General features: G+C 45.4%; 1 protein-coding gene across 1 annotated transcript in view; it reads left to right on the top strand.

Moving 5' to 3' along the window:
* The first annotated feature begins 291 nt into the window (after window positions 1-291).
* KIAA0319 (KIAA0319 ortholog) overlaps window positions 292-13,326 on the top strand; it is a 587,552-nt gene continuing 574,517 nt past the window's right edge. The window contains exon 1 of the mRNA XM_078687943.1: window positions 292-614. The gene's annotated coding sequence lies outside the window, so the exon portion shown is untranslated. The remainder of the gene's footprint in view (window positions 615-13,326) is intronic.

Below are 13,326 nucleotides of genomic sequence, written 5' to 3'. Positions count from 1 at the left end.
GGGCCTAAGCTAGGACAAACTAGAGACCACACGTAGCTATGTTGGTGGTCAGTACACTGCCTGCCACGCCCAGGGTCCCTGGGCTCTTTATTGGTTACAGCACGTCCCCTCCGTATCCACGTCGGGGCAAACCAACAATCCCACGCTTGTGGGGGGGGGTGGAGTCTCAGGGCAGTTTCGGTCGTGGGCCACAGTGGCCGCGCCCACATCTCGCAACACTACAGGTGACTCAACAAAATAAATAGATGCCGAATCCTGACTACCTCGAGTCCGTGCCTTCAGATTCTTTTGATGATTCTGTAGAGGCTGGATGGTGTGCATTCTAATTCAGCGTGAGAGGTCGCCACGCTTTTTCACGGAACACCAGTCGTTTTGTGGCTCTCCCCTTGTGACCGCAAGTCTATGGTGAAGTACGGGAGTGCAGGAGGGTGAGCCCCCAGTTTGGCTGCCAAGGAAAGGAATGAGGATGACAGCTGTGGGTGACCTGGGGCCCGCAGCGGGGCGGTTTTTCACGACTGCCAGCGCGGGTCGTAGTTTCCCTAGGCATGAAATGCCTTGCCCATGAGTTTGCTGCCATCTGGTGACTGGGCACTGCGGACGCCAACGCCGAAGCGGTGAGGATAGTTTGGCGTTATCACTTTATCCACTTGTCCCCTTCAATCCCCAGGCTGTGCCACAGCAGAACTGATTTTCATGCTGCATGACTTTTAAGATATTTTGACTGTTGCATTTGCCCTGGCTGTACGAACTTGGAGTAGACTTGACACCGGAATTTTGGGTGCAAACCTCTGTGTACTCTCTGACCAGTGAAAGGCACTATGGGAGAGGTAGTCCCGTGGGGTTTCAAGCATGTGCTTGAAGACTGACATTTAAGTCGTAATTCCACAGTTTCTGTGTATTGACCCCAATGTGAGGCTGCTTTTAACCCTGTCACCGTGCCTTTTAACTTTGGTGTTTGGAATCGTGACATCTGCAGCATGGCAGGTGTTAAAACTAAATCCCGAAGCACAAGGTTAGAGGTCTTCAATCGGAGGGTGTGTTATGAACTCGTGTTGAGCACTCCGTGACAGTGGCTGTTTTTTATTTGGTAATTTAAGTGCGGCAGCATGTTCTTTTAATTAATTCAACATATTTTATGTTTCACAATGTTGTAACACAGGATGGAAAATTTGGAGGCGCACATTATATGTTACCAATGTACCAATTACGGCAGGTGAAATTCATTTTGAGCATACTTAATCATTCACCATTTACCTTAGAATAATGGGACTTCATGCAAACTATTTTAATGCACTGTGCAATTTATACAACTAAATATGTTTCACCTTTAATATTGCTGATACCCAGCTGTAGGATGCATGGATTTAGTTGCTGCATAAGGCTTTCATCATGGTTGCATTTTTTTAGAGTATGTCTTTTATGTTTACCTATGACGTAATTGGGAATGACTTTAAATTTTGCTTTTGTAAATGGCGCCAAACAGATTGATAAAGGCTTCCAGTAAGCCGAAACGCGTCTCTCTTACCTCTGGGATTGAGGGTGACTCAAAAAAATAAATAGATGCCGAATCCTGACTACCTCGAGTCCGTGCCTTCTTCTGTGGGAGATTCTTTTGATGATTCTGTAGAGGCTGGATGGTGTGCATATATATATATATATATATATATATATATATATATATATATATATATATATATATCTCTTATAACATGGTTTAGACTTAAAAGATAGTAGAAACAATAATGCCTTGGGTATTATAGATATACATTTGTCACTAGCAACAGATATCTGTATATCACAATGAACTAAATAAAAAAACTAGTAATCCAAACTTTCCCAGTGGGTTAGGTCCATTGAGAAACGAAGCTCACGGGCGATGCAGGGCGGAATCATAGGTAAGACAATCTGCTATGGTTCGATACAGCATTCAATCGTTAATAGAGTCTAAAAGGACATTCTCAGTGTCTCCTTGAGATGGCAGTCGTAGACATGTGTCAGTGTGTGGATATGAACAAGGTCTAATCCCATAAAGCAGCAAGGGGGTGTCTGGGGCTTGTTTATCTTTCAAGTGTGTGCAACACTAAACTCTCACTATAGGCCCATATTGCAATATCCGAGCACCATTTTTCCAGTGAAATCATAGCAGTATGTTTAGTGAATGTCGGTATTTCTGACACAAGCTGACAGAAGAAAAAGTCTACAATTTTACTGAAGCGCTTATGCAGGGGTTCTGTTCTGAAGCGTTATTTTGGCTGCACCCTTGCCCGTCACAAATACGCAATATATATGTGCACTTAGCAACTTAGCAACATGTACTCTGTGTATCCTAACGTTATCAATGAGAAGTATTGCACTTTGATGTACTACTGAAGTGCACTCACTGTAGAGCTAGAGATTCATATACACTGACGCCTTAATCTTATTAAAATAAATTGTACTTTTAAGAATCTTATGCAACCATCCTCACACTATTAGAATGTGTTTACTTCAGAAATGAGAAAGATTTAGGTAACACACTAATATGTGCATATTTACATGCATAATGTAGTTCTTAGTCACATTTACCAACATGTACCTGAAGTTATATTATCCTTACTTAAAGGTAACATGAATTTAATTCTGAATTAATGTACTGACATTTCCTTTTTTGTTGTAGTTGTATGTGCTCATGTATATTTAATGTGCACCATTAATTTCATATGTTTAAGTTGCCCTGACTAGGCGTGTATTTCTTTCTGCATAAAATGCTGCTTTCCCATTTCTGTTGCATGTCTTTTCCTTTGCAGAACATGTACATGGTTTGTTAGATTGTGAAGAGATGCAACACTTGGATCACAGAGCGCCTACTGTGCTCAGACCGGCCTCGAGAGCGCTGCATAGAGTGACACCCGACATGTTAGAGCAGGCGCTGCTGGATCACCCTTGTCATCTTTCGGGCGACTTGGACAGCGACACGGAGACTATGCAGCGATGGCTCACCGATAGGCTTGACGATCTTGCCCCTAGGGTAGCCCCCCGGTCCACGGTGGCACGGCAATCTGCACCGTGGTTCACGGAGGCGCTCCGTTTGGCTCGGAGCCAGTGTAAGGTGACCGAGAGGGCCTGGCGCCTTCTGTATGATGGGGAGGCCAAAATCGCTTATAAGGCGGCGGTGAAGGCCTACCATCGGGACATCCTTGGTGCCAAGAGGGACTATCTGGCTAGGAGGATCGAGGCATCTGCGAACTCCTGTAAGGAGATCTTTAATATTGTGAAGGAGTTTACGACCCCCAGCTCCCATCCGCCTCTACCAGCTTCGGCGGATGCTTGGGCGTGTGATCTTGCTGGTTTCTTCACAAATAAGATCAAGGATATTCAGGCTACCTTCGTGGAGGGACCGGACGGAAGCAGCGCTGTGAGGGCAGTCCGCAGTCTTCCGCATACATCTGCGGCGGTGCTGTCCGATTTCCCTGCTGTTTCCAGCGATGTCTCCCGGACTCTGCTGGCCAATCTTAAATCCGGTTCGCCACTGGACCCCTGCCCTGCCAAATTTTTGGCCGGGATGGCGGCAGTGGTGAATCCACTGGTCAACTCCATCCTCAATGCCTCCCTGAGGGAGGGTAGGGTCCCCAGTTCTTGGAAAAGAGCAATGGTGATCCCCCTCCTAAAAAAAACGGGTCTTGACACCGAGGCTTTGGCGAACTACAGGCCAATCTCGCTTCTACCAGCGCTGGCGAAGATAACGGAAAAACATGCCCACGGTGTCCTGTCGAGCTTTTTGGAAGCTAATAATCTGCTCCATCCATCTCAATCGGGTTTCCGTCCTAATTTTAGTACGGAAACGGCTCTGTTGGAGGTGACTGAGATCATCAGGGAGACCCTGGATGTCGGCGGTAGGGCCATGCTGGTCATGTTAGACCTTTCGGCGGCTTTCGACACCGTCCCCCACAAGGCGCTTTTAGCTAGGCTTTATGACATCGGCCTTAGGGGGACGGTGCTCAGGTGGTTTACTTCTTTTCTTGAAGGCCGCCGCCAGACGGTCTGGGTCTCCCAGAGTTCCGCCGAGATGTCGCCATTGGGAGTTGGGGTTCCACAGGGCTCTGTGTTGAGCCCCACGTTATTTAACATCTTTATGTCCCCTTTGGCGGCCTTGGTGGAGGCTTACGGGGCCCAGATCGTCTCTTATGCCGACGACACGCAACTCCTCTTCACATGCGGGAAAGACCAAGAGTTTGATGGAGAGAGAATCCGGGACTGTCTTGCATTGGTCTTCGACTGGTTCCAGCGGAACAGTCTGAGGGCCAATTCGGGCAAGTCTGAGATTTTATTTTTCGGTTCCGTTGCCGATCCGGAGTGGCGGCATTGGTGGCCGTCCGACATGAACCCTCCAGCACAGTCTTCCTTGGTGGCCAAAAATTTGGGCGTCAGGTTAGACAACCAGCTGTCGCTACGTAGTCATATTCTTGGCCTGGCCGGCACCTGCTACGGAATCCTGAAGATGCTCCGCAAATTTTTGCCCTTGCTGTCTGAGGAGCACAGGAGGATTACTGTGCAGGCTCTTGTCGGTTCAAGGCTAGACTATGCCAATGCTCTCTTTCTTGGCCTCCCTGATTACCTGGTCCAGCGCCTTCAGGTGGTGCAGAACTCTGCTGCCCGGGCGATTTTCGGCCTAGGCAGACGAGCTCGAGCTTCCGGGTTGCTTCAGACGTTACACTGGCTCCCCATCAGGAAGCGGATCCAGTTTAAAACCCTGACCCTGATGCATAAAGCTTTGCATGGATCAGGGGCCGGATATCTGCGGCGGAGACTGACTTTTTATCATCCAGTCCGTTCTCTTCGCTCGGAATCCCTTTTTAAAGCTGTGGTCCCGCGGGTGAGGAAGGCTCGTGCTGGAGGGCGGTCTTTTAGTTGCAGAGCTCCCCAGCTTTGGAATCGGCTTCCACTCCCGCTCCGCAGCACTGCCAATTTACTCCAGTTTAGGAAGGGCCTGAAGACCTGGCTTTTTAACTCTTAGTCTGTTTTATTGTCTACTGTTTTATTTTTTTCTTCTCTGTTGTCTTCCGTTTTTAGCTGTGTTGTGTTATTTTGAGCTGCTGGTGGAAAGCGTCGGGACACTCTTACCGAGTAGCCGTACGCTATACAAAAACTACATAACATAACATAACATAACTTGGTAGGGTACCATGATATAGTGATGGAAAGAGATCCTGAGAGAAGGACCAGAGTGTCTACTGACAGTCCCTGTTCACTAATGTTGCAGGAAGTCGCAGCTACAAGGACAATATCATTCCTATGTTTGGCCTAATTGGAAGGTACATTGGAGCCCCATTTCTCCTCGTTTTTTCCTCTTTCAATGTGTGCTGAAATTTGCAGCACACATAGAACGAGGAAAATGCCTCCTTTGACTGTTTTTGTGCAGGAAGATGCCTCCTGCACAAAAACAATCATGCCAATGACACAGACACCTTTAGACCAAGGAGCAAGGGTGCCTGCGTTGGCACTTGGCTGTAGTTTGCAGCTGAACGGACATGAATGTGCCGTATCTTATAGATACGACACAATCCTGCCTTTTTCTTTTGACGTTGGGCAGGGCAGCTAGAAGGCTTGTGGCATTGCCCTATGCCAAAATATTGTAAATATGCCTCTAAGTAGTGGGAGACTGACTCTTTTCTGACTTTCATGACCCTTAATTGCCAAATTCAAAACTTTCCTAACATGGTTCAGACCTGTTTTCTCTATCTAGGGAACACTAAACTGCAATGCAGGTAAATGCCCTTTGCTCCACTGTCCAACTTGTTGTTAAAGTATTGCGGTGGCATGGTGGACTTGCGGTGTAGCTCAAAATCCCTTCCAGGTCTCTGGGAGTTATTATTACCTATAGGTCAACATAACAGAAAGTGTGATTGCTAGGATAGCTCAAAGAATGAAACCATCTGAGAAAAGCCACTTCTATTCTCAAATAAGGAGTTTACTCTGCTCTTCTGTGAGGATACCAAGTCAACACTACTCTAGAAACGATAGTTTAGGGGGCAAGACTACACTGCAGAAAAGCTAGACATGCCGAATCACAAAGACTCCTATATATGAAGCTATATTCAAATAAGCAACCATAACACGGTTTTAGAATTTGATTTTAAAAAGTTCTAATTGGAATTGTGGGCTTGTTACGATGTTCTATTGTGCATCAGTGTTGGTGATCACTTCCTCTTAGTAAGAATTGCATAAAAACAATTTTAATTCTAGTGATTGTAATTTCTGCTGCTTTTTTTTTAAATAATGCATAGTACTGATCTTGTTTTACTTCACTTTAAAAAAGAAATCTTACAATTCATTCAGTGTCCTCTGTTTACACGTACCTCATCTTTTATTAGGTCGAGCATTTGAGACCTCTTGTATAAACTTTAGTATATACTTATATATTAGTATATACTTATATGTGTAATAGCTCCAAAGTCCTTCGAGAAATACCCAGCCGGGCCAAACGAAGAAGAAATAGCACTCACGGGATTCAAACAGCTTAACAGCACGGATTATTTATTAGACAAACGCGTTTCAGGAAAACAAGTTCCCTTCGTCAGTGTCAACCTCAGAACGCTCATTCGCGGCAATGTTTTATAATTGCATGCTGGGTAGTCAGAAATAAAAATAAAAATAGGACCAAAGGGCTGTACAATTACGCGCCATTTTGAAATGTGCAATGTGAGTACATATAACATATGAAATTCATTTAAACATTAAGCCTTAAATCGGCAAAAGCGGATATTTTAACCCACATCTTTGTGTTAACACAGTTTTGATGCCGTGAATCGGCCTTCCATGCACATAAGCCCTCTATTGATCACCATTGATACATTCTACTGTGAACAATTGTGCCTTGATCCATGTGTACTTGCATAGACCTATATTGGAACGAAGATCGTTCTTATTTAATATTATCTTAATCTCTTAATCTTGCCGTGTATCGGCAATTGCGGCCCAATTGGCCGCCTAGACAAGCAACAACTGTCCAATTTCAGAGAAATTACAATAAATTCTAGACACCCAAAAATTATACAAAAATCTAATGATATTTACAAAATTATATTACACCAAATATTCAATACTCATTTACCAAACTTTTCACAGACATTTCATGATCTCCCCAGAGTCCGATATTATACAGAATTTTTGTAACCAAGCATTGTAATGTGTCACAGCTATATACATTAAGTTAAATGTGAGGCAAGTTCTTCCCCCATATTTAATCCTCCAGGTGCTTTCGTTTCTAGGTCTATAATGTACCTGGATTCAAGTTTCCTCAGGGTCTGTGTAGGACTTGTCTGCTTCCGCTTATGATGTTTTTTTTCTGTTCAACTGCCTCTATCTAACTGTCTTAATAGAAAAGGGCCACCAGTAGAGGTCAGTAACATATCAGAATTGCTTTCTGCTGATGGACTTTCTTTTTTTTATTTTTTATTTTTTCTGGCAACTGCCTCTATTTAACTTTCTTCATAGAAAACGACCAGCAGAGGTTAGTAAAATACCAGAATCACTTTAGCATTCTCTAGATACAAGTCCATAGAAATTGTCTTCCACAAGCACCTGTAGACAATAATATTTTTTGTTAAATCTTGTATTTTCAGTGATATGACCTCCGAAGGCCCTGATTTTATATTAAAAACAGAGCTTTGGGCAATATTTCTCTCCACATGTTCCCATACCTGGCATGTCACACAGTTTGGTACTTACTTTCCTTTCATGTTAAAGAACAGTAGATGTTTCAGCATCCAGGCTAATGTACTGCATAGCTAAATACATATAAAGTCCCAAAGGCGAGACCGATTGCATTGCAAATGCTTGGTATAGGTGCAGACGATGTAATTGTGATTGTCATGTTAACAAAACAAATTTTTTGTTGTATTGCACAGGGCCAGGATCCATTCCGAAGCAAACAATGGAGTTTAAAAATAAGCAAAAATTACTTAGGGTTCAACAAATACCACATGGATGTCCTACACTCTTAGCATGGTTGGCAAATAGTCCATATCTAAACCTAAATATTTAACTTACAAAAACACAATAAGTCAGCTGAGTTTGGTTTGAGTGTCTGAGCAAAACGAGCGAGGGTCCACATCTGGGAATACCCATTTGACTATGGCAAGACTTAATGGCATATAAAAGAACATGTTACTTTCTGTAATAATGTTCTTTCTGGTAGAGACTAGCTGCACATTTCTCACCTTTCGAATATTTGCCAGTCATCAGACTGAATTTAAAAAAATGTCAGAAGTACCTCTTATAGGTGGCACCTTGTGGTTCTGCACTGACACCATTGTGCTCCGTAACTGATGTGAGGAGCTATATAGGCACACGCTTACACTCTGACATCAGTTGCTTTCGAGACTGTCTGTGCACCCAGACACAGGGCCCCAAAAGGAAATTTGTTGTGACCAGAGTGTAGATTCCTAGACTTGGGATCTTATTAATGGGTAGTGTCTAATCACAGAATGGGGAATATGGAAGGGTTGATGAGGATTCTGCAGCTAGAAAGAGTTCTTGCCAGGTATGTAACATGTTCTTCTTATAGAAACTTCTAGCTGAAGATTCCTCACTTTTTTTAATAGATACCAAAGCAGTACCTACTTGGAGGTGGGTCTATGGATGGACTCAAACCAGAAAGTCCTGTGGAACCGGGTGGTCAACATACCCCTCTTATAGAACCTGACTATCCAGAAAATAGTGCTTGACCGAACCTATGGAGGAATGCCCACGTAGCCGCCAGGCAAATGTCCAGAAAAGGGACTCTGTGTGCTAATGCCCTGGTTGCACCTTTGACCCTGGTAGAATGAGCACACAGTCCTTCGGGCAGCTGCTTATTAGCTAATGCATAAGAGATCTTAATATAGAGCACAATCCAGCTGGATATTGTTCTCTGCTGCACAGCCTTGCGTTTTTCACTCCACAGAACCCCACAAAAAGCTGATCATCCATCCAATGTTCTTTGGAATGATCTATGTTAAAGCTTAGTGCTCTCTAGGGGTCCAAGACATAAAACCTCTCCTCCTTCTTAAAGGGGTGCGGCCGGGCATAGAACACTGGTAAAGTGATGTATTTACCCATGTGGAACAGCGTCACAACTTTAGGCAAGAAAGGTGCTTGTGTCCGCATAACTTGTGTGTCTGAGAACAAGGTGGTGTATATTGGGTAGACACAAAGAGCGTGAAGCTCACTCACATGCTGTGACATAGTTATGGCAACAAGGAACACTGTCTTGAGGGTGAGAAGCCACAAGGAACTGTTCTGAAGTGGCTCAAAAGGGATGCACATTAAAAATGTGAAGACCAAATTGAGGACCCCCTGTGGCATCACAAAGGGAGCGGTAGCAAGCGAATGTAAACCTTTCAAAAAAAGCAAAACAACTGGAGATTTAAACAAAGACGGCTGATCTGACAACAGCAAAAAGGTTGAAAGAGCCAAAAGGTACCCTTTAACTGTGCCCAGAGCAAAGCCTTGCCAGGCTAGGGACAAAACAAAGAACAAAACATCAGATAACTTTGCCTGGAGTGGGGAGTTTATCTGCTCAGCACCCCCAAGCAAAACCACTAATTTGTACCAATGACAGGCATATACACTTCTTTTCGAGAGACGCCTGGTTGCAAAAATTATATCAAGCAATTCCAGAGGAGGGTCGAAGGTGTTCAGTTGTTAGCGCTTCATCTCCAAGTAGGAAAGTGGATTTTGCGAAGGTCCAGGTGCAGAACCCAGTCCTTTTGCTGCAACAGCAGGTCCTCCAGAAGGGGCAGCCTGATCTGAGGTTAAATGCTCAAGCATAGGACTTCTGGATACCATTATGGGACCAAAGCTTAGCTGCAGAATTGGGCACAACATAATGCTTGACACTGATGTACAATAGGGGAAATACATTAATTACCCATATGACATCAATGACACCTCTGGATAGTTTTTTGTTTTTTCTTTTTATCCAGGCACATTTTGTGCGCTGGTATTTTTTTTAACATACAATTTTAATAATAAGCACAAAATGCAAGTCCAAAACATCAAGTTGCTATTGACTAAAAAACATAAAACTGCCTGATGGTGCAACTCATGACGTCCCACTTGGCAATTACACATATGGATGGATGAATGAAAAGTATTATTTCAAAAACCCATATATTTGCACTTTTTTGCAGCAATTTGACATGCCTTATTTGCAGCTTTTGAGAAATTGGATTGCTGGTTGAGGGGGTGTGAGCCCTTTTCAAGCAGCAGCCACAATCCCTGTCAGGGTGAACAACAAAAATCACCAAACTAACCTGTGCTCAACCCTTGGGTATCTTGGCACACAAGAAGTCAGGCTTAACTTAAAGGCATTGCATAAAGTATTTATACAGCACTTACACAATAATAAAGTGAAAACATAACACTAGAAAAATCCCACACCAATTTAAGGAAAATGGAGATAATTTGTATAAATTATTTGACACCAAAATGACAAAACTCCAATCAGTAGACCGGAGTTATGATTTTTTAGACGAAAAATAAAACCTAAAAGATCAGAGCGCCAACCGTGGACATCTAGTCACGTGAGACCAGGGCAAAGTCGAAAGTTATGGCCAACCACGCTAGAGCATGGTTCGGATTCACGAAGTGAATTGGGCCCGGTCTCCACTTACCTTCAGACTTAGAAGAAATTTTGAAGCATAACGTCTAAGAAGGTAAAGTTCAGTGGGGCAAGCCAGTCAGCAGTGTCTGAGGAGGAGGCGTCGTCGAGCCACTGGATGAGTTGCAGTAAAGATTTCTTCATTCTGACCTAGTCTCTTTTTTGGAAGTCGAAGATCTCCATGGGGACGAAGCTGCAGGCTGTAACCAACGAGGACCCCACGATACCAGATACTCCTTCTGCGAGGAGCTGATGAACAGGATTTGTGTTGCCGAGAAGACCGGAGCGGGAGCTACCGCGAAGTCAGGCTGGCCAGCGATCCACTTTGGGTGGATAGGCGAGCAGTTAGGCCCAGGTTGCGTCCTGACTCTCCGAACACTTTCTGGCAGAAAATGTTATGTCTCAAGTTTTGGATTTGGGCTATTTGGGCACTTTTGCCACCACCTCCAAGGGTCCACGACAGGAGGGGCACCACTTCAATGGTCAGCACTCACTCAGGCTGAGTAGATGTGCAGGTTCGAGATGGTTTGAGTCTTTTCTGTCCCTGGGGCTCTATTAGGAGGCCAGCCAAATAGCCCTTGGAATCACTCTGGAAGTCTTGAGTTCAAGCAGGAAAGCATGTCTCAAGCAGCAGGGTAGTCCTCTGAGGACACTGGGAAAGCTTCAGGGCAGTCCTCTCAAGTACACAGCAGAATACAGGAAGCAGGACAGTCCTCTGAGAGTCCTTCCACAAGTCCAGAAGTGAACTGAAGAGTGAGTCTGAGGGTCCTATTGTTATACCTGATGCCAGCTTTGAAATGGGAGAAGCTTCTGAAGTTTTCCTCCCTCAGAGGTGTCCGGAAGGTCCTGCTTCCCTGCCCTGGTCCGAGTCTGTCTGCAAGCACAATAGGCTAGTGTGAAGTTCTTTGTGTGTGAGCTGAGTCAGTGTCTTTGAAGTGCATAGCTCTGCCCCCATCCTGTCTTAGATGTCCCATCTTGACAAAGCGCAGCTTCTCTATTGTGTGGCAGTCTGGTAGGAAGACAAAAAGGCCATCTACATTTAGTCATGTGACCTAGGAACCAGGCTGCAGGCTCCAAGTGGTTAGGGCAAGAAAACACCAGCTTTCTAAAAGTGGAATTTTCAGAACTGTGACTGTGACTGTGACTGTGACTAAAAATCTGATTTTACCAATAAAGATGATTTTTAAATTACAATTCCTTAGACACCAAACATGACATTGTGTACCTGCCCCCAAACAAAAGTTATCATGTATTAAATGGAATAAGGTAACCAATTGTTATACTATGGAAAAGATAGGCCTCAAAGAAGTGAAAAATAAATGTGTGAGTTTTTGACTACTAGGACATGGTAAACTTAAATGTACACGTCCAACTTTTTAAATACTCTGCACCCTGCCCTATGGACTGTTTAGGGCCTACCCTAGGAGTGAGTTATATGCATTAAAAAGGGAGTTTTATGGGGCGTGGCCTGGGAAGCCTTCATGGCGGATGCAGCTTGAATGAGCTCCGCGCGTCCGCCTCTTTAATCCAACCTAATCCTCCAATTACCAACTTGGTTCACGCATCCGACAACGAGGGAACTGTCTCTGCCTTAGTGTATTTGGAGCGAGGCGGAGATCTGGTTGCTGGTGGCCGGCTGTGTGTGGCTGCGGGAGCTATCTGGGAGGCGTCGTGGATCAGGCCTGGCCCCGCGGGCAGCCACGGGCCTCCGTGAGATGCCGCACACACCTGCCATGAGGTGAGGATCCGGGAGGCACAGGGGGGCAAAGGCGAGAGTTGCGGGATGTGTCCGCTTCCCACCGTGCTGGGGCCTGCTACTGCGGGACCTTCTCCCTGCTGCCGGGGTTCTGGTTGCGGGGGAGCCTCGCGGGCCAGCCCAATCGTGGTTGGGGCCGTAAGGTTAGTCCTGACTGGGGCCCAGCTGGTGGGGGACGGCCAATTGGGTTCCCGGCGCTGGGGGTACGGGGGTTAAACTCCATGTGGTGAGGCCTCCCTGGTGGCATTTTTGAGCTTCCCCGGGGTGCAGTGCCCAGGAGCTAGTGTACGACTGGCGGTGCTCCTGCTGTCCGGGGGCGGCACAGTGTGTGCCTGGAGCCTGGAGTCCTCCGCCTCGACCTCGGCCTGATTGCAGCATTGTATATGCTGCCTGTACACGGATCCCTGCTGTGGCACTAGAGACACGTGCGTCACCTTCTTGGACCCTGGTTATCGCCAGGCTGCTCAATTATGCGGACAGAGATGCAGTGCTGCAGTTTGCCCGATCGCACAGAGATATACTCATCTTCGACTCCAAGCCCAAATTGATATTCCCGGACTATACCAGCTTGGTACAGCAGTAGCAGCAATCCTTCATGGCAGCGAAAAAGCCTCTACGAGACCTGAATGTCTCATACATGCTGCTATATCCGGTCAGACTCCGGGTGGTGTATAATTCTGAGACATACTTCTTTGACTCGCCTGAAGCGGTCTTTGCTTGGTCTGATGAGCGGATGCATTTGAAACCTCATTCCCCGCCGCCGCTGGAATCTGACTCCTCCAGAAACTCACAAACAAATAGACCACATAAAACGAAATCCAAGCCACAACACCGTTCTGGTTCGACACGCCGATCATCTAGCCCTGAGCTTGTGCCTTGATTACTTTACGCTAGCATGGTTACAAATAGACTGCAGTTGACTCGGAGCAGTTCTAAACTAACTCGTCTA

This window comes from Lissotriton helveticus, chromosome 4_1, assembly GCF_964261635.1.
Source record: "Lissotriton helveticus chromosome 4_1, aLisHel1.1, whole genome shotgun sequence".
In the NCBI taxonomy this organism is placed as follows: Eukaryota; Metazoa; Chordata; class Amphibia; order Caudata; family Salamandridae; genus Lissotriton; species Lissotriton helveticus.
Note: the sequence above shows the minus strand (reverse complement) of the source record. Positions and strands in the feature narration are given on the sequence as shown.